Source organism: Protopterus annectens, chromosome 15.part0, assembly GCF_019279795.1.
Source record: "Protopterus annectens isolate FY-2018-M chromosome 15.part0, PAN1.0, whole genome shotgun sequence".
Classification (NCBI taxonomy): domain Eukaryota; kingdom Metazoa; phylum Chordata; order Ceratodontiformes; family Protopteridae; genus Protopterus; species Protopterus annectens.
The window spans coordinates 269,984,777-270,005,082 of NC_056749.1; the positions used below are offsets into that span (position 1 = coordinate 269,984,777).

General features: G+C 43.6%; 1 protein-coding gene across 2 annotated transcripts in view; it reads left to right on the top strand.

Moving 5' to 3' along the window:
- The window catches only part of PRPS1 (phosphoribosyl pyrophosphate synthetase 1), a 444,571-nt gene that overhangs the window by 420,640 nt on the left and 3,625 nt on the right, over positions 1-20,306 (top strand). The gene's annotated exons all lie outside the window — the stretch shown is intronic.

Sequence of the window (20,306 nt, forward strand, 5' to 3'; positions counted from 1 at the left end):
TAAGTGGAAACGTTTTTCCTTCTGGGCAGCATCAAAAAATATAGACCCCTTCACTGCACCTATCCAGTCTATCCTAGACTTTCTGGCAGAGCTCTTTCATTTTAGGCTCTTCCTCATCTACCATTAGAGTACAACTAGCTGCTATATCTATAATTTTCATGTAGGTGTCTCGGACTCCAGTATCATGTCCCATAAACTCTGCAAAGCCTTTTTAAGAGGTGTTTTTTCTGCTCAAGCCCCCAATCAAAGATCCCCCACCTCAGTGGGATTTGAATTTGGTCCTAGCATCCTTGATTCTCCCCCCCTTCGAACCAGCGGCTTCATGCCCTCTTAAGTTGCTCTCATGGAAAACACTTTTTCTAGTAGTCCTAACATCAGCTAGATGGGTATCTGAACTTCATGCTCTTTGCAGTCGTCCTCCTTACTTAGTTTTCCATAAAGACAGGGTGTCCCTCCGGACTAATCTGTCCTTCTTGCCTAAGGTTTCCTCCGAGGCAAACCTAAACCAGACGATTGATCTCTCCCCGTCTTCTTCCCTGATTATTCCAACAGGTCGGAACAAAAGTTATATTTTCTAGATGTTCACAGCCAACTTGGATATTATTTAGACAGGACTAAACAGTTCAGGAAATCTGATCAGCTTTTCTGTCTTATGCGGAAGGGAAATTGGGCCTTCCAGTTACTAAAGTGTCCCTTTCAAGATGGCTTACCTCTATAATTACCTTCATCTATGAAATCAGACATCAAAAACTGCCCTCAAGACCTAGAGCTCATTCAACTAGGGCATTAGCTACATCTGTAGCTTTTCAGGACAGGCTACCAATAGATTCCATTTGTGCAGCAGCCACATGGGCTTCTCCTCATGCCTTTATTTTGCATTACAATTTGGATATGGCCTCCAGAAACCGTGCCAACTTTGGTTCCATTGTTCTCAAGAGTCTGTTCCGATAGGCCACCCGGGGTAAGGTGCTAGGGACGCGGCCCCATCCAGCAAGAATGAAGGCGAGATTGACAACTTAACATTAAGAAGTTATGTACCTACCATAACGTTCCATGTTAGTTGTCTTCTCGCCTCTTTCTTGCGTCCCACCCTACTTCCCCCTAGCCTGGACAGACCGATAGGAATATTTGGGATCTTCCATTGGGATTTTTTCCTTCCCACATGTTCTACCACCTCTATTCTCCCTTTTTATGTTTGTGGTAGTTTACCTACAGTTTTATATATAGAGGTGGGTTCTTTTTCTCTCTTCTCCATTCTATGGAGACCAGAACTGCTTGGTTTTAGCTATCAAACGAGATCTGAGTAGTTACCGCCTAGCATTGTGGGATAGAGGGGAGCCTCGAGCCAGTGGAATAAGCTCTCAAGCTTTAGTATTGGCCGAGTCGGAGCAGAGGGTCGGCTCCGAACCCATCCAGCAAGAAAGAAGGCGAGAAGAAGACAACTAACATGGAACGTTATGGTAGGTACATAACTTCTTATTCTGCTCTTTCCTTTATCTGAATGATTTGTTCATTCAGCCCTCATCCCCTGAGGCTATGCATCAGATTCTCCAATTTACTATTTTCCCCTGCTGCAGAGTCTGGGATTAACTGTAAACTTTCAAAAATCAGTCTTTACTTCTCAGGGTCATGTTTTCCTTGGTTGCAGTATCCAGACCATCCCCATGCTGACATCTCTGCCTGCCCATAAGGCAGTGTCTTTGATTGCTTTTGTTTTTTGTTTTTTTTCCCAGTATGTTCTTCCTCTGGATTCTTTCATGGTCAGGGACTTTCTTAGGTTCCTTGGGATTATGGCTTTCGCCATTTCTATGCTGCCTTTAGCCAGGCTACATATGAGAGAGCTTTTGTGGTACTTCAAGTCAGTGTGGCTTCAGCATTGTCACCCCACTGGTCTTTACCCCCTGGTCTTTAGTTCCCTTCCTTCCCTGTCTCATGCTTCAGTGGTGGATTCATCACTTTCTGTCGGCCTGATGCTTCCTTTCTAGACTCGAATCCAAACTCAACAGGTCTTTACAGATGGCTCAGACAGGAGTGGAGAATTTCCTTTGGCTCTCCCAAGGTTCAGCGTCTCTGGCCTGTTCATCAAAGGTCAGACAATATCAACATCAAGGAGATGAGGGTTCTGCTTCTAGCTCTTCGGGCTTTTCTTATCCTGTTTCATCCTAAGTCCCTCAAAGTTTCCACAGACAATACCACAATAATGTGGTATGTCAGTTAGCAAGGTGGTACAAGGTCCTACTTTGCAGGCTAGCTCTTCAGGTCTGGGATCTAGCTGTCTAGTATCAAGTGACTGTTCGACTGTCTACATCCCTCTGAGCACAATGTAGTGGCAGACTCTTTGAGCAGGTCCAGCACACAACCTCACAAATGGATGCTTCACAGAGATGTGTTCCTGGGATTTCACTTCATAATTTCAAAATGCATTCCGAGACCATGAAGCTGAAAATGCAGAATGCCAAAAGTGCATAAGAGCAAATTTGAATATCTCAAATCTGCACTTATGCATTTCCGGTATGTTACGTGAAGTGCTTGGCTGGTGTGGTGTCTGGAATTAAAGGTGAGTGAGTGTATGTGTGTTTTTTTTTTTACGTTGTATGTGTGAGTAAGGGTAGGGAGGTGTAAGTGTGAGTGTTGGATTTGTTGGTGTTTGTGTATGTGTGATGTGTATTTGTGAGTGAGTGTAGAATGCAGTTTTTTTTTTTGTTTTTTTTTTATGTGTAATCTCGGAGTTGATATATATATATATATATATATAAGTAGGGGTGGTAGGGGGCACAGGGGGGCTTGCATGTAGTGTAGGTTGTGTGGTTTGTGTGCTGTGGGTAGAAGTGTGTGTGTGTTATATGGTGTATGTATGTTTGTAATTGTGTGATTCGTGATTGTGAGTTTCGGGATTTTGAATGGTTTGGCTTCATAGTTTCGAAATGCTGAAATTCGAGATTTCAGCATTTCGAGATTATGAAGTGAAACCATTCCTGGACATTTCTCATCTGTGGGATATTCCTCCGGTAGATCATCCGTCTCCCCTCTAAACGGACAGCTTCCTCTTTTCTTTTCAAGTGTCTTAAGCCCTCTGGCTTGGAAAGTTGAATCCGTTTTTTCCTCTGCTTCCAAGAGGCTTGCACAAGATCAGACAGGAATCTCCCCATCTCTTGTTGGTGACTCTCGGAATCTCCCCATCTCTTGTTGGTGTCTCTCTCTCGTCCCAGACAACATTGATTCCCCCTTGGCCAGGGGCAATCACCACAAGTTACCTCACCGACATTCTCACACAAGACAAGGAGCCTCTTATCCATCCTCATTTGTGTATTATTCAACTGATGCTGTGGGTGATTGTGCCTAAAAGGGATCAGAACCCTTTTTTTTTTTTTTTCTAAAGACGTGCTTCTGATCCTGCAGGAGGGCAGGAAGCCATCTACCAGGAAATCATATTTCTCCAAATGCAAGAGATTTTCTGTCTGGTAGCTGTCTTGCCATTGGGATTCTCTATCAGCAGAGGTTCTTTTGGTCTTGTCTTGTTTGTGTGATCTGTTCCAGGCTAGTCGGTATATTCTTCAGTTAAAGCTCACCTATTAGCAATTTCCACTTGTCTGCCCTTGAATCTTTCTCTGGCCTCCAAATTTGAAGTCTGTTTTTTAAAGACTTCCTTCATATTAGGCCTCCCAGGAAGCCTATTCTGCCTTCCTGGGTCCTCAATTTTGTTCTTGAAAAATTGACTGACTCCTTTTTGAGCTTGCTGCTTTAGCTTCCTTACAAACTTTCACTTGTAAAACTTCTTTTGAATCTTCCTTCAGCCAAGAAGGTTTCTGGACCTCAGGGTCTCGTGGCTGTTTCTTCTTTCTTAGTTTTTACGGGGACTGGGCGTCTTTGTACTAATCCTCTTCTTATGCCCAAGGTGATTGAGTTGTTCCTTAATCTATTAATTTGCCTTCCTTTTTTCCTCCTCTGCAGTCTGCTATTGAGAAAGTTCTTCACACCTTGGGACTTGCATAGACGGATTAAATATTATTTGGATAAAACTAAAGTTATTTGCAAAACTGAGCAACCTTTTTTTTTTGTTTTTTTTTCCCCAGTATCTAAAGTAATTTTTGTTCCTTTTATAGCAAATGCCTTTCTTCAGTAAAGGCTCACTACCAGAGCTGCTGTTTTCTCTGGTGCGTTTTCAAGGGGATAGATACCAGTTCCCTCTTTGAGGCTGCTACCTGGTCTTCCGTCCATATCTGCAATAAACATAAGTTGGATGAAAATTTCCAGGGCTAGAGCTGGCTTTGCCAGGGTTATCCTACATGGGTTTCATGAGGGTTCTTCAGTTCATTCTTCACAGGTTTCCTACTGAGCTTTTGTACTCTTTGTTAGGAGTATTGCAACAATAATATGGAAGAACATAGTACTTTTGTGTAAAATCTCACCGTAACAGAATGTACTTCTCTTTACTGTTTCAGTATTCACTCCCTCCCTTCTTTCCCTTCTCCTTTCCTTTGTGGTCGAGGGGTCCCCCCCATGTGTGTGTGTGTCTCTCTCTCTCTCTGTCTCATCACCTTTATGCCCTGTGCCTTGCGTGGGGAGCATACATGTGACATACTGGCCAGACAATGGGCTATCCGTGGTATCCATTGCAGAAATCCCTCACGTTAAGACTACTGCAACAGTGAAGAGAAAGACATCTACTGTTATGGTAAGAGTTTACTAAATTGTACTTTTTCCTACTTTTTGGACCTGTTAACTTCCATTCTGGTTCTCATTTGGGGAGATATTTATGTATGGGTGTTAATGCATAAAAAAATGCAGAAAAACTGGAGAAGGCATCAGAGAAAAGAATGGGATTGGGAGAGAAAGCCGTGCAGCATCAGGTGCTGTAACTGGTCTTAATGCCTAAAGCATAGTCCTGTTGGATATCAAAGTCATGCTATACTACTTGCATGTATTTGTGAGTATGTAGCTTTAATTTTCTTTGTCTGTGTCAAGGCCGACAGGGGGCAACCAAAGGTTCTCCATAGTAATAGCCTGCGCTTGGATTTTTTCTTCATTTTAAGCCTTAGAGCTCACCTTAAAGTGGGAAAAGTTTTCTGTCTCTACATATTTTGTCTATTTCACTGAGGTACAAGTTCTTTAGTTATCTCTTTCCTGCTCATAGAGAGCCAATAAAGTTGCAGCTTGGGCAAGAATTTAACAGTGGGTGGAAAATGACACTTTGCAACTTCTGTGCTATATTGTGACTGCTGTGTTCACAGTTCTGTTTCTTTGCTTGGGGACAGTGTTTGAAGGTACCAGTGACTGCAAAGTCATCACTTCTTAACAGGCCTTTTGCTAGTCTTGTAGGCTGTCTCCAGGCTGTAGTGTTGAATTGCACCAGTGAACATCTGTGGAAGGTTAGTCAGTCTGTGAATGCTTCCCTTACTTGTGAAACTGACTTCATCCTCCCTCCAAAGTAGAAGGCAGGAGTACCCCCACACATAAAAAGAGGAATTTACACATGCTAGCTCCAGTTAAGGGCAGTGAATCTTGTGCTTATTCCTTGCTGCCTGCCACCTATCAACCATGTCATGACCTATTGGATCCATTCGTCTCCTCATCAACTTTATACCACAGCTGAATTTTGTTTGTGGGGAGTCCGTTACCAGAGACAGTCACCTAGGCAGTTTGTAGGAGTTTTCCAATAAAGGCCCTACTCCAGCCTTTATCCCTTGCATGATGACTAAGCTGGTATAAGAGGTTCTGTTTGCCACACACACTTGCATTCATCCAGCTGGCTGCACTTGCTCATCAAACTTTGGCTGCTTAGTCCATAGTTAAGACTGCATCCTTCCGTGCCACAGTGCCAGGCTTGGTAATTTTATCTTAATCTTCAAGTCTAGAAAAGTGGACCAGTGTCAATTCCACTTCATTCCCACAATCAAACTATGTTGTAGTACGTAAACAGTTGTGAGAAGTGAGTATAGCCCTGATGGGCCTACCTCATGCGAAGGTGGCATGTATCTGGCAGTGGGCTGTAGGCTGTCTGTGATGATGCTATTAAAGTTGTTCACTTAGTGGAAAAAAGTATTCTGCAGACTCTTAGTCACGGGAACAGTTTTTGTAGCTAAGAATAAGGAAGTTCTTGTGTGATTATTTTCTTCATGTAATGGACAACTACCTTTTTCATCGTATTAGAATGTGGAATGGTAAGGAGAAGTTAGATAACAGCAAATGTGATGTTATTCTCACCTTTTTTTCTCACTGGGTCTGATCCGATCCATCAAATCCATCTCGGCGTTTTCCCTTACCCATGGTGCAATTCCCTAACTTCAGATCTCGTTTGCCACTGTGCGAAGGATGTGGTTCTGAAGCAAGCAAGCTCTGGGCTAAGCGCTTTCTTTCTATTATTAAAATCCCTTTTTTAAAATTAACCTTTTATACTATTAGTTAGATACTAGTTTGATGTAGTTTTTTTTTTTTGCACTTTCTAGATTATTCTTACCAATATTTCCGTCTGTAGAGAGTTGATTCTCTTTGCTTTCCCCTCAGCGTCCGTTTAAGTTAGAGGACGTCTTCTAATGTCCATTTGTAGAGGACGTTTCCTCTTCTAATTCTTGTCTACTTTCTCTCATTTATCTTCCATTTGAAGATGATTTCTTCTGTATAAAAAAAAATAAATCCTTTCTTTCTGAAATTTTCTATCCGTTTAAATTGGAGGACGTTTCTGGAGTGTGTGTTGGCTAATTTGTTTCTAATTTACTCAGTTATTAAAAATGTCTTGGACACAAGAAGGGGAAACCTCTTGGTTTCAAATGTGAGCAGTGTGGAAAGAAAGTGGTTCATACACTTTGTATTGCTTGGGGCCTCTTCATCTCCAAGAATCATGCTCCATATGCCATGATTTCAACCAAAGGGCTCTTATGGAGCCCAAAAACAAGCTCATTTTAAAGGGACTGCTGAAAACTCTTTTCTCTGAGGCAGTTTCTCTGGAGTCCGCAACCCCTTCTAAGTCTGACATGTCATGAAAACCTTCTTGGTGCCAAAGTCTTTCTCATTGCCAAAGCAAAAAGCTCCTAGACTGTGTGCTCCAGCAGAACCCTTGGAGCAGACGGTCATTTCTGGATCCACGAGTTCATCGGAGCTGCTGGAATCCTTTGCTCAGACTTCTTCAGCTACCACTGAATTTAGATATCGGAGCTGTTCCCCTTCATTAGAACCAATACTTTCTCGGCTTCCATCCCCCTTTTTGACTAAGTCAAGGTCTCCAGTCTTTTCTATTTGGTCTACCAGGAGTTGTCTGATGTGGATAGGGTAGTGCAGAGGCTTCTAAAGACACCGGCCTTGGCCAGGTTGTTACCGGATCCAACCCCAAAGGAATTGTATTATACGAAATCCTCCCCATCTGCACCAGCTCCTCCTCTGGTCAGTCCCCTTGTTTCTGAGCTGAAAGATTTGGATGTCCAGCTCGTCTGTTTCAGATCCTGGACCCCCATAGGTTCCTCAGATCCAAATGTTCTACCCCAAATGTTTCCGCCCAGTCAGAGCAGGAGACCTGTAGGAGCCAACACTCCCCACTTGGGTCCGCAGACCTGGTTCGGATCTCCCTGGATTCAACCCTGCCTTTAGGGGCTTCTGCGCGTGTGAATTTGGCTCCTACTGCTGCCTCAGAGCTAATGTCTTCTGCGCCAGAGATTCCTTTGGGTGCAGCAACCCTTTTGTCTGATCCAGAGTGTTCTTCGGAGCAGGGGTAGACTTCCTTTGAGGTTATGAGGAGGGTTTTTACTATATCCCAGTCTTGGACATAATATATCTCTGATCTTCCTCCCATTTCTGAGCAGGTGTCTTTGCCTTCTCATACACCCTCTCCACAGGACCACAGAGACCCCAGGCCTCATGATGTCCAAGAAGGGACCCCCCCCCTTCTGAAACTTCCCCAGACTACCTCACTGAGGAGGTCCCTTGGCAGAGGACTTGCAAGAGGAAGCATCTAAACTCCCCAGAGCAGTCTGTCATATCTGATACTGACCTTGATGCAGAGGGGTCCCCACGGTCACCTCCTGAAGATGTCTCTTTTAGAGACATCCTGGAACTTTTAAAACAGAGAGGTGACTGGCAGTCCACATCCCCTTCAACTGAGAAATCGGTATACCTGAAGTCTTTTGAGTCTCACCCCCCCCCAACCACTCTGGTGACCCCCTCCTTCTGATGAGCCTGTTGATTTAATCTCTCTGAAAACTTGAGAGACCTCCGATTCCATATTTGGCCTCCTAGGAGTTGGCTCTAAGTACATTACTACCCCTAAGGGCAAGCCCTTCTTAACTCAAAGTGTAGCAGTCAATGCCACAGTTGTGATGGCAGCCACTAAAAAGGAACTGAGACCAGTTCCTCGGTCTATCCTCCCAAAAAAAAACATTCCAGGACCATGGATAGGTATGGAAAAGCGTGTCTTTTGTCACTGACCTTTGCCTTACGGTCACTGAACTACTTACCACTTTACCAGATTGCAGAGGGATGTGTTGAAGGAATTTTTATACTCCCACAAAGGAGTTGTAGCTAACGCAGCGGCAGGTAGTCGGCGCTCAGCTTGCCACCCTCAGTTCAGTCGTAAACTCTTCCATGAGACTTATCTTATGCAGCAGATGGAATGAGTAGGGCTTGCGGGCTCAGGTATTTCTGTTGGGAGGCAGGCCTGGATACACCTTTGCGATTTTGTGGAGCCCTTTCATTAACACCACTTTTTATGGCTCTTCTCTTTTGGGGTCTGAAATAAAAAGTAAATAAGTAAATAAATAAAAACCACTTACCAGGTGTGAACAGGAAGGCAAGACCTTGTCTGCCATTGAAGTAAAATTTTTCCACACCAACCATACCCTTTCCCAAAGGTCAGAGAGGTAGTGGAAAGATGTGGTTCAGAAAATTACAACTGTTTTTTTAGGACACACTGGGTGAAAGCTCCCGTAGAGGCAGAGGGGGGAACAATAATGAAAGATGCTGCCCTCACAGCAGGGGAGTCCCACAGAATCAGGACTTCAGAGAATCTTTCTTTAGTAGGCCCTTTCAGCGCACAGGAAGGGTGGCCGATTGCCTCTGAAAGCAAGTCTGGGGACGATTGTTTCTGCACCGTGAGACCTGGAAAAAGATGAGACAAATGGGTGCAGGACATAATATCCAGGGCATGTATTATTTACTTCTTCCCCACTCCCGCAGACAAATCCGTTCCAGACATTCCACCCAGTCAGAAGTAACGAGCAACGTTATAAATTCAAAAGTTGCAAAGAGTCATCCAAGAAGTCTCCACAGACCAGAGAGGATTCAGAACTTACTGAAGATTCTTTCTAGTCCCAAAGAATAAAGGGGACTGGAGACCTGTCTTGGATCTCAACAATCTGAACAAATCTGTGAAAAAGACCAAGTTCCAGATGACACTGCAGTTGATGCTTCCATTCTTGGAAAAAGACAACTGGATGTGCTCTATAGACCTTCAGGATGCATACTACCATATACGAATTGAAAGGCAATCCAGAAGGCAATTGCACTTCCAGCTAGAAGCCAGCCACTTCCAGTTTCGAGCTCTGCCCTTTGGTCTCACTACAGCTCCCAGTGTGTTCAAATGCATGGCAGTAGTGGCGGCTCATCTGAGATGCCAGGGATTTCAGGTGTTTCTTTATCTGGACGAGTGCCTCATAACTGCTCTGACCAGGCATCTCCTGCTACAAGCTAGAGACTACATGCTACAACTCTATTCCTCCCTAGGCATTACCAAAAATTACGAAAAATCTGCTGTAGAGCCATGTCAGAGATTGGTCTTCATAGGAACAGAGATAAACACAACTACGATGATAGTCTACTCTATCTTGTGGAAGTTTTGCTGTCTTCCCCATTATGTAAGACTGTTGATCAGAAAGAAACGAGCTTCTGCCAAGCTAATTCTCCATTCTCCAAGTACTGGGGAAAATGGCTGCTTCAGTTCTCATTCCCCTAGCTTGTTTCCACATGAGAATACTTCAGTGGTTACTTTTGACACGGTGGTCAATTTTAGAACTTCCTATGATGCACAAGATCAGAATAACCAGTTCATGCAAACAGGATCTCCAGTGGTGGATTTACTCTCCTCTCATATCTCAAGGGCGTCCCTTTATTCCCTCTCAACCCGAAGCCACGATGACCATGGGTGTTTTCTAGATAAGGTTGGGGGCATTATCTTGGGAAGACAGTTCAAGGCATCTGGCAACAACATGAGGCTCATTTGCACATAAACATCCTGGGGATGAGGGTGGTGCTTTTGGTGTTGCAAGCATTTCAAGACACCCTCCCTGTAGGAATGATAGCAATCCAATCAGACAGCATGTCTGTGGTCTGGTACATAAACAGATGGGCGGACCAGATTTTGTCCCCTTTGTCGAGAAGCCCAGAGGGTCTGGCAGTGGGCAACAACTTCCAACCACTTTGATAGCACTGCACATTCTGGGGAAATCCAACGTAATTGCAGACAAATTGAGCAGAACCATTTTTTATGGCCGCACGAGTGGTCCCTCCATCAGAAAGTTGCAGAAGAGATCTTCGAAAATGGGGCAAGCCTTGCAGTGATCTCTTTGCGTCCCTCACCAATGCCAAATGCAGCAGCTATTTTGCCTGATCCCTTCTGCGGGGGAGTCGCTAAGGGATGCACTTATTCAGGATTGGCCCCCGGGACTTCTTTATGCCTTTCTGCCAATTCCCAAATTTTTGCGGGAAACAAGTTTGTTGAAGATGACAATAATCCTAATTGCTCCCTATTGGCCTCTGCAAATTTGGTTCCCCTTCCTTCAGCCTCGTGTGGGATGAACCATGGAGTCTGGACCCTGCTCCGAACCTTCTGACTCACTCATCAGTGATGGTTCTTCCCAATCTGGACAGTCTCAGACTAACAGCTTGGCTGCTCCAGTTCCCCTGATTGAGGGTTTCCACTCTACTTTCATCTCCAGTAAAACATATTTTATCTTCCCATAAATCTACATGTAAATTGTAAATGGGGATAAGATTTGTTTCATGGGCCAGCAATAATCAAATAGATAATTTTACTGCACGCATACATTCTATTCTAGAATTTTTGATGAAACTTTTTCAGTGAGGGTGCAGCAGCAGCCACTATTAGTTTAGTTGTCAGCAATTTGATTTTCATATAGGAGAAAATGGTTCTGGAATCGTGTCAAACAGATTTTGTAAGGCCTTCTTAAAAGGAACTACAATGGTAAGACCTCCATACAAAAACCAGTCGCCACCTTTGGATCTGAATTTTGTATTGTCAAACATTACATGTCCTCTTTCTAATCATCTGCTACCTGTGGATTGAAGTATCTCTCCAGGAAAACACTCCACTAAGTGGCTATTACTTCAGCAAGGAGAGTTTTGGAATTAAGCTTCATCTGCAAAGCTACCATACCATACACACCAAACCCTCATTCATACCCAAAGTTGTGTTGGAAAGTAATCTAAATCAGTCTATTGAGCTACTGGTTTTCTTCCCAAACTTCCAAAATAAAGGGGAATATTCATTGCATCTTCTGGACGTTCATAGACAATTACATTTCTACTTGCACAGAACTTTAGGAATCAATCAGATCAGCCATTTCTTTCTTATTCTGATGTTAGAAAAGGCCTACCCAGTGTCCAACAAAGAACAAAACTCTTGCTTACCCTTTTAAAGCTCATTCCACTAGGTCGGTAGCTTCTTCTGCAGTCGTTCAAGCTAAGTTACCTATGGATAACATATTTGCTGCAGTGACTTGGTCAAAACCTCATACCTTTATTACTCATTACAAAGTGGATTTGTCCTCCTAGGAGTAGAGCATCTTTTGGTTCTATGGTTCTGAGGAATATTTTCTCATGAGCCACCCAAGAATCAGGTAGCTTTGGATGCGGTCCCATCAGTGAGAATAAAGGCGAAATTGACATCACATAAAGAAGTTATGTACTTACCATAGCATTACATGTGTGTTGTCCAGCTCAACCTTTATTCTCCCAACCCCCACCCTCCATACCCCCTGCCTATACTCCTGGGAGACTGAGTAGCGCTAATTGGGTATTACAGGACTCTGTAGCCTCAAATAATTTGTTAATCTGTGAAAGCAGTTATCGCTGAGTTGTCGGGCAAGCAAGTTCTGAGGAGTTAGGGAGTTGCATTATAGGTAAGGGAGAATGCCCACAAGCTTTGCTGAAGGCCTCTAGCTTTTATAAAAGGCCGAGATGGATTAGATCCGACCCATCAGTGAGAATAAAGGTCGAGATGGACAATACACATGGAACGTTATGGAAAGTACATAATTTTTTTTTCTATCAGTGGTGGAAATAGTGTTTCTTTGAATTTTGCAATGTGACATAATCAAGAGAAGTTCAGTTCCTGTTCTTTCCATGATAACTTAGAAGGCTACAGTTGTTAAACCCTTTAGTCTGTACTAGTAGTACAAAGGCCTATCCTATTTACAAGTAAGGGAAGCCCATCTTGAGTGGTATGACAACCAGCTCCACTTCATGGTAGTGTAGAGTTCGTAAATTTCTGCTTCTGTAGAAAATTGCTTTGTAGAAGACAATCGCTTGTAGAAGTGATTGAGAAGCTGCCAAAAGAGCCTTCCCACTCATCTGGGTAAAGTGAAAGCTTTATGTTGTGGACAGAGGGGTAACGGTACAATCTCAAACTAGTTGGTTTTGCAAGTAATTGCATCTCTGGCACCGGTTTGGTTTTACTTGTTTATACCCAAGGTGCATTTTCAGACATCTGTTTAGTACGAGTTGGTGAAGAGCAGAACTGTGACACACCACAGGCTTTTCAAAATGTTCATTAAGGTGAGAGTTTACTTCTCTGCCCTTCTGTGAGAACCCCTTCTGCTTTGGAACTTTAACTTCAAGGTTGACAGCCTTGACTGTCTTTCATTCAGACTAACGCTTTACTTCAAGGCCACCACTTTTTCCTGTAAAATCTAAAGAAGATAATAGAACAGTCTTTAATACAGTTCTGTTGTCTCACTTCCTTTCATGCCTTTCCACAGCGCCTTTTGGTTATACCTGAAGTGTATGAATTTGAAGTAGGTGAGTTATTTCTTTCCCTCTGAGTAAAGAGGGAGTTGCATTGGCTGAGCAAAGCCTATCCAGGTTGATTGTATTTTGACAAAACAAATGACCTTGAAAATTACTGGTGCCAAAAAACACTTTGCCTTGGTTTTGTATCTGCTTCTGTTACTTGCAAAGAATATATCCTTTATGGATATTTGTCTTGTAGCTGCTTGGCTGTTCATAGCTATACTAAACTGGATTGCTTAGGCTCTGATTCCACGAGCTGGGTGGTCTTTGACACAGTAGTGTTTCAGAAAAGCTACCCATTCCACAATTTTTTTTTTTTTTTTTTTTTTTTTTTCGTCCACTGCAGCAGATGTGCTTACCATATCAAATGGTCTTCAAGAGGTCCATTAGCAATGGGTAATTTTACCTTTACACTATCCTGCTGTCTAGATATTCTTGCTTTTGTTAGGTTATGCTCATTTAGTGCAGTAAATTCTGTTCAGGAGCAGAAGACATCTATGCTCTCCTAGCTCAGCCTGAGCATCTTCTGCTGGCAAATACTATCTACCTCAGGATTTTGAAATTTTGGAATTGTGCCAACTTGGGAGTGTGGGTAGAGTTCATAGTTTAACCTTGCCAAAAGGACTTCCTTCCACAGATGTAGTAAATTGGCATGTGTATGTCTTTATGAGTGAATGAGAAGGAAAGCAGATGCGCCAGAGAAAATGCGTAAGGGTAGATAGAGAATGTAAATCGTGTTACACTGCTGCAGTCATCACACTTGGGTTATCCTGCAGTCAGGCGGTCCCGCAGTCGGCCAGAGTTCCGAAGTCTTGGTCCGGCGTCGGTTGCGGTCGCTTCTTCCCTGACGTCAGTGCGCCAGGGGTATACAAGATGCATCCAACGCCATTTTCTTCAGTCTTTCTTGCCGCGCGGTGCCCGAAGCAGAAGCAGTTCGCAAGTGCCAGTCGGCCGACTCCTGAGATTTTCAAAGTCGAATTTCAGATCCGAAGTCTTCAATAAAGCTAAGTACCCCGTTGGGGAAACTTTTTTTTCTTGCCTCAGACCGATGTCAGAAAAAGTTAATAATTGTATTTCTTGTGGAAAGCAAATACCTCATAAGGATTTCCACTTTTACTGCATTCCATGCCTAGGCCCTGATCACGACGTCACTAGTTGTCTGTTTTGTGCTAGATTTAACAAACGTACTATAAAGAGGAGTTTTGATTTTACTTTGCACTACTTTGGCTGAAGGTTCAATTATACTATGCCGTCAGATCAACCGACAACCGCATTACCGAAGAAACGCAAGGACAAGGATAAAGACAGACATCCAAGGTCCAAAACAGACGAAACTCTTCTAGGCCAGTCGCCGGTTCTCAGTGAGGCGCTTTCGCAGCCCCTGACACCCGCTAACTCAGAGCCACAGGCCGCCTCCGACTCCCACGTGGAGACAATTAGGCCTCTGGAAACTCAAGGTATTGGGCCTACGGAAACTAACCCCTTAGATGGGTCCGGAGCCGGTGAGCAGGCATCGACTTCTGAGGGTGTTTTCAGACCTTCACAACTTATCATTAAATCAACAGCCAAGACAAAAGTACCACTAAAGACAAAGAAACAAGTACAGCATTCTCCTGGACAAACCACCATGCCTAAGAAACGGATGCTTAAGATGGCCGAAGACCTCATTACTCTAATCAGGGGTTCCCATCCCCCTCCTGAGAAAAGGCCTAGGCAGGATACAGACTAGATTCCTCAGATCAGGTTTCCATTTCCTCTGATTCCTCTTCTGACCAGGGGTACTCCATACCTCCATATGAGGACTCTGATGCTGAAGAATCTGTCCCTTTAGCCTCTCCTCCTGAGGATTATTCTTTTGGGGAAACTTTACATACCATGAGGGAGCATTTCCATTGGGAAAATCAGGAATACTCAGAATCTAAGAAAAGGCTCAGAGATTTCCTTTTACTGCCTCAGCACAGGCCACTGGCTATTCCACCTGTGCTAGATATTGTGGATGATGTGTTCTCTGAATCCAGCTTATCTCCTGATTCTTTACCCCCTGCACCAGCCAAGCCAGATAGGTACTACAGAGTCCCTGACTCTCACAAGTTTCTTTATGAAAACCCTTCTGCAGATCCAGAAACTATTTCCCAGGGTCCAAAAGGGGTTAAAGCTTCCATTGCAAAAAATACAGTACCCTCTGACAGATTCCAGAGCTTTGGATAGATGGGGGAAGAAAGTATACACTTACTCTAGCAGTAAGAGCTTTAAATTGCCAGTTTCACATGCTTAAGTGCCAACAATATTTAATGGCTCAATTAAAACAGAAAATGCTCGCAAGCTCAGAAGTTCCTGATTGTAAAGAAATGCAGGATTTGTTGCATGCAGTTGAACAGGTGGGAAAGCATACTCTGCAATGTGGTTTTGATTCTCTAGAGGCCTCTTGTAGGGCCACAGTTACAGGTTCAGTGATTCGAAGGCATGCTTGGTTAAAAGAACAGTTTACCTGATCATGTTAAGGCAAAATTATTGGATGCTCCTTTACAGCATGATACCTTGTTTGGTGTTAAGGAAATTGGAGGATAAAGCTAAATCTATGCAAACAGTCAAGGATTTCTTACAGGTACAGCCACCTCGATTTAGCAGAAATTGGCCTACAAAAAATTGGTCCTTTTCAGTGTCAGACAGGCCACAGAGAGGCAGATACAGATGCCCAAGAGGCAGATCTCAACCCCAAGGCGCAAGCAGACAAAGACAGTGGGGCAACTCAACCCCAAAAGGAGGTGAGGACAAGTCTCAACCTTACAGGAAACGGTCACAATGACTTTCCCCTTCGTACGCCAAGCACTTCCCTTTTGGAAGCCCCCTTGGGGGGAAAACTAGCACTTTTTTCTCAAAACTGGCAAACAATAACCCAAGACAAATGGGTTCTGAATATTCTCTCTCTCAAGATTACAGGTTCCACTTTCATACTTTACCAAGGCTAAAAGGAATGCCAGACCTGCCACAAAATCAATGGGCAGAGGCACAAAGACAAATTTCAGCCCTCATGGACATGAGAGCTATTCAAAAAGTACCACAGCAAGGACAAGGATTTTACTCAAGACTCTTCCTGGTCCCCAGAAAAGACGAGGCCTGGAGGCCCATACTAGAACTTTCAATTCTAAATACTTCCCTGGATATTCCGAAATTCAAAATGTTGACTTTACTGCAGCTTCTACCAATGCTGAGCAAGAAGGCTTTGCTTGTTACTCTGGACCTTAGAGGCATACCTGCATGTCCCTATCAGACAAAATTGCAGAAGATACCTCAGATTCAAAGCTGGTTCAATGCACTACCAATTCTCTGCACTGCCCTTTGGCTTATCTACTGCGCCCAGGGTCTTCACAAAGTGCCTGGCACCAGTAGTTGCTTTTTGCAGACAAAAAGGAATTCAAATATATCCATACCTGGACGACTGCCTCATTTAAGCAGAGGCAAAGGAGGACATCCTTCTACAGCATCTGGCATTTGTAAAGAGGTTGCTAACTTCTCTAGGGTACACAGTAAACGAAAAGAAGTCAAAACTAGTGCCCTCACAACAGATTACATTCCTGGGTGCCAGCTTAAATACAACGGCCCAAATGGCTTACCTCATGCCAGACAAACAAGTACAATTAACTCAATATTTTCAATTACTGGCAAAAAAAGTCCCATCTCCTTGCAAGAAAAATTCTGCAGGCCCTGGGATTCATGGCATCCTGCATACTACTAATACCATATGCCAGACTGCATATGAGGAAAATACAATGGTACCTAAAAAGTGTTTGGACTCAAAACTCTCACAGTTTAGAAGCAGTAATGCCAATGATTCCCTGCCTACAACAGGAGTTTCGATAGTGGGCACAGGCATGTCACCTAAACAAGGGTCAGCCCTTCACCCTACCCACAGCCAGGCAGACACAACAGATGCTTCGGATTACGCCTGGGGAGCACACATGGCAGGAAAATGCATTCAGGGCAAGTGGACCACAGACCAGATGCATCTACACATCAATCAAAAAGAGATGCTGGCTGTTCAAAATGCCCTAACAGCTTTCAAGGACCTTCTGCATCCAGGACAGTTATTATTAAAGACAGACAACACCACAGTAATGTGGTACATAAACAAGCAAGGGGGCACTCATTCTTACCCCCTGCGCGCAGGCAAGCCATGGCCTTGTGGGACACCGCTCTAACGTACCAAGACAACCTGCAAGCACAGTTCCTGCCAGGAAAGAGAAATACTCTGGCAGACGATCTAAGCAGAAATATCATGGACCCTCACAAATGGAAATTGAATCCACAAATATTCAGCTTGGTAACGCAAAAATGGGGATGCCCAGACATAGATCTTTTTGCCTCCCCACTGAATTGCCAACTACAAAAATTCTGCACAAGGACTTATCACAACCAAGCATGGAAAGTGGGTGCTGTCTTGTTTAAAAGTTTATGCATTCCCACCTCTGCCTCTCCTTTCAAAGGTACTCCTAAAAGCCAGACAAGAGAAACCACAGATGATCCTGATTGCTCCAAACTGGCCACGCCAGTACTGGTACCCTATCTTAAGGAACCTTGCTCAAGGCCCACCATGGATTTTGCCTCAAATTTCACACCACCTGACTCAACAAAACAATCAGATCGTGCACGGGCAGCTCAAAACCCTAAACCTGGCTGCATGGCAGATTCATTAGTCAAACAGGCAACACCTCTCTCTAAAGCAGTTATGGATGTCATTTTGGAGGCCAGGAGGCCTAGCACAGGGAAAGCTTACTCAGAAAAATGGAAGAGATTCTGCTCCTGGAACCAGGCTCAGAGCCTTGACACTCTAGTTCCAAACATTCCTCAGATTTTACAATACTTAACTGAGATGCTGGACAGAGGCCTATCCTTCTCATCAATTAAGATCCACGCCTCTGCCATTTCAGCACATTACAACACGGATCCTCCTTTATTCTCTCATCCCTTGCTAAAGCAGTACCTCAGAGGGGCTAAAAACATAAGACCGCCCTGGAGAGCACCAACACTAACTTGGGACCTCAATTTTGTTTTGGAAAAACTAACCCTGCCACCTTTTGAGCCAGAAAATACAGCCGATCTAAAATTTTTATCATGGAAAACAGCTCTGCTCCTAGCAGTAACTTCAGCACGAAGAGTCTCAGAGCTACAGACATTAATGGCAGTGGAACCTTTTATAATTTTTCATCAGGACAGGGTTTCTCTAAGGACAAACCCTACCTTTATGCCAAAGGTGGTATCTAGTGTGGCTCTTAACCAAACCATCCATTTGCCAACTTTTTATCCAAACCCCCTGAATAAAGGGGAGAAACTTCTGCATTCTTTGGACATACACAGGCAGCTATGCTTATACTTGGACAAAACAAAAGCTATCAGGAAAACTGCGCAACTGTTTGTAGCATATGCTGCAGGATCACAGGGCAAGTTCTGTCTCAAAGCAGACTATATCCAAATGGATAGGGCACTGTATTTGTTACTGCTACACACAGCATGGAAAATCAGTCCCAAAACACATTAGGCCACATTCCACCAGGGCTACAGCCACTTCAACGGCCTTTCTTAGAGGAGTACCTACCAAGGAAATTTTGGAGGCTGCAACTTGGAGTTCAGTGCACACCTTTACCAAGCATTACCACCTGCCTCTTTACTCTAAATCCAGAGCAGGATTTGCCACTGCAGTTCTGCAGGGCCTCATAGCCAATCCTAACTCCTTATAGACCAGCCACCCAACCTTAGCTTTGGGATTCTACCAAAGTGTGATGACTGCAGCAGTGTAACACGATGAACATAGTACAGTTTTGTACCTACCATAAATGTAGATGTTCGAGTGTTCACACTGCTGCAGTCCTGGTTACCCTCCCTCCCTCCATCCCCTCAGAACGGACTGGCCTTATCTATACCTTTCTATCCTATACAACCTTTGTGGTGTATTTGCTTGTAACTGAAGGTATTGTTATTTTATATGTATAACTGTTATTAGCAATATGTATTGCCTATCTACTTGGGGACACCTGACATCTGGGGCAAGGAAAACTGAAGAAAATGGCGTCGGATGCATCTTGTATACCCCCTGGCGCACTGACGTCAGGGAAGAAGCGACAGCAACCGACACCGGACCAAGACTTTGGAACTCTGGCCAACTGCGGGACCGCATGACGGCAGGATAACCCTAGTGACTGCAGCAGTGTGAACACTCGAACATCTACATTTATGGTAGGTACAAAACTGTACTATATGTGCACTTACACAGTTGTGTAGAGGTCAGGCTGTATCCCTTGGCCTTGGAGGCAAGGACTTTAATCACTGAGCCACAATACCTCCACCCTTGACTCAGTAGTTTTAGTAGTCTGAAGTTAATTTAAAAAAAAAAAAAAAAAAAAGTCCCCCAACATGACAGATTACCATAAACTCCTTGTCATTTGGGAGCAGATTTTAGTTTTTAGGGTCATTTCTGAATTGAAGGATCAGTGTTTAACTGGAGACAGGTTGTCAAAATAGGAGCCCTACTTAAGAAGAAAAGTTCAGCTGAGCACTCCCCATCACATTTGCCATAGTCAGTGGTACAGAGACCTTCTTTTCCTATATTTAACTTATGGGTGTTTTTAGGAAGAATATATTTCAAGTTAGTAAAGGAGTCCTGGCAGATTTACTTTAACCAAACAAGTTAATGTCCTATTTGTCCCCAGCTACCATGGGTCTTTAGAAAAATATCATTTGCACAGCTTGTGAGTTAGATTTTTCATAGTCTAAAAAGAGGAAAGATCAGTCCCATTCTTGAAGATTTTTACATGGTTCATGTATCACCCTTTGACTCAAATACAGTTGCAGATAACTAGCATATCTTTCTCTGGTTTGCATTTCAAAAATATTTAGTTGACAATTAACCTGAGATGCTTTATAATTTCAGAGATTTTTTATGTGCTGTTAAACTGACCATTAGAAGCCTGTATTACATGATTCTAAGATGTAAACAGTGAAAGGCTCCTGATTCATAAAACCTTCAGCCCCCCCCTAAAAGGCATGACCAGTCTGGCTTTGTACAGAACCTCCACTAATAGGCCATATATGATTTAAAGGCTTTAAAACTAATCCCAGTGGTTATTTCTTGGTCATTCTGACAGTCTTGACTACTGCCAATTCTGCTGTTCCTTGAGTGGTTAGATTGCAGAACAGTGCTCAAACCCAAGTTGCATTATCCAAATTCCAAGTCTTCCAACCCCACCCTGTATTTGGACTAGCTTGTAGGTGGGAGTGCTACTATTCAGTCCTTCTAAAGA